Source organism: Brassica oleracea, chromosome C8, assembly GCF_000695525.1.
Source record: "Brassica oleracea var. oleracea cultivar TO1000 chromosome C8, BOL, whole genome shotgun sequence".
Lineage (NCBI taxonomy): Eukaryota > Viridiplantae > Streptophyta > Magnoliopsida > Brassicales > Brassicaceae > Brassica > Brassica oleracea.
The window spans coordinates 7,352,658-7,353,655 of NC_027755.1; positions in this window are offsets into that span (position 1 = coordinate 7,352,658).

Genomic DNA, 998 nt, shown 5'->3' on the forward strand with positions numbered 1-998 from the left:
GCCTTAAATAGGCAAAGCCCTAACTGCCCTTCCCTTTTTTATATATATATATTTTTTTTTTGTTCGGAACACTTACCTGGAACAGGCAATGGATTGTTCTACCAGAAGAACAGTCCTTTGGTTGTTTTGACTGAAGTGTCCGATTTTTTTGTTTTTTTTTTTACCTACAAAATAAATCTAAAAAGAAATAAAATAGACTACAGAAAACAATGTACACATTAATCAGTGGGGTGCCTCCCACCAAGCGCTTGGTTAAAGTCATTAGCTTGACTTGGATCAGCTGATCAGGCTGATGGGGGATCGCTTAGGGGAATTTCTTCGCCTTCTGCGATAGTGGAGTCAGCAAGGTAATGCTTTAAGCACTGCCCGTTAACTACGAACTCGTCTCCTTTTCTGTCCCGTAACACAACAGCTCCGTAGGGTCGAACTTCCTTAACAGTGAAGGGTCCGGACCATCTAGACTTCAGCTTGCCTGGGAACAACCTCAACCTTGAATTGAAAAGCAAGACCTTATCGTTTGGTTCGAAATGTCTGGCAATGATGCGCTTGTCATGGTAGGCCTTGGTCTTCTCCTTGTAAATTTTGGAGCTTTCATAGGCGAAGTGCCTTATCTCTTCCAGCTCATGGATTTGGATCATGCGTTGCTCGGTTGCTGGCTTGATGTCGAAATTCAGTAACTTGACTGCCCATGCAGCTTTGTATTCGAGCTCGACAGGGAGGTGACATGCTTTACCGTAGACCAGGTGATAGGGAGTTGTTCCCAGCGGCGTTTTGTAGGCTGTTCTGTAGGCCCATAATGCATCGTCCAGCTTAAGTGACCAATCCTTTCGTGAAGTGTTAACAGTTTTCTGGAGAATGCTCTTAATCTCCCTATTGGAAACATCAACATGTTCACTCGTTTGCGGATGATAAGCGGTTGCCACCTTGTGCTTCACTCCATTCTTTTTCAAGAGGCCCTGAAATGCCTTGTTGATGAAGTGTGTTCCACCATCGCTAAT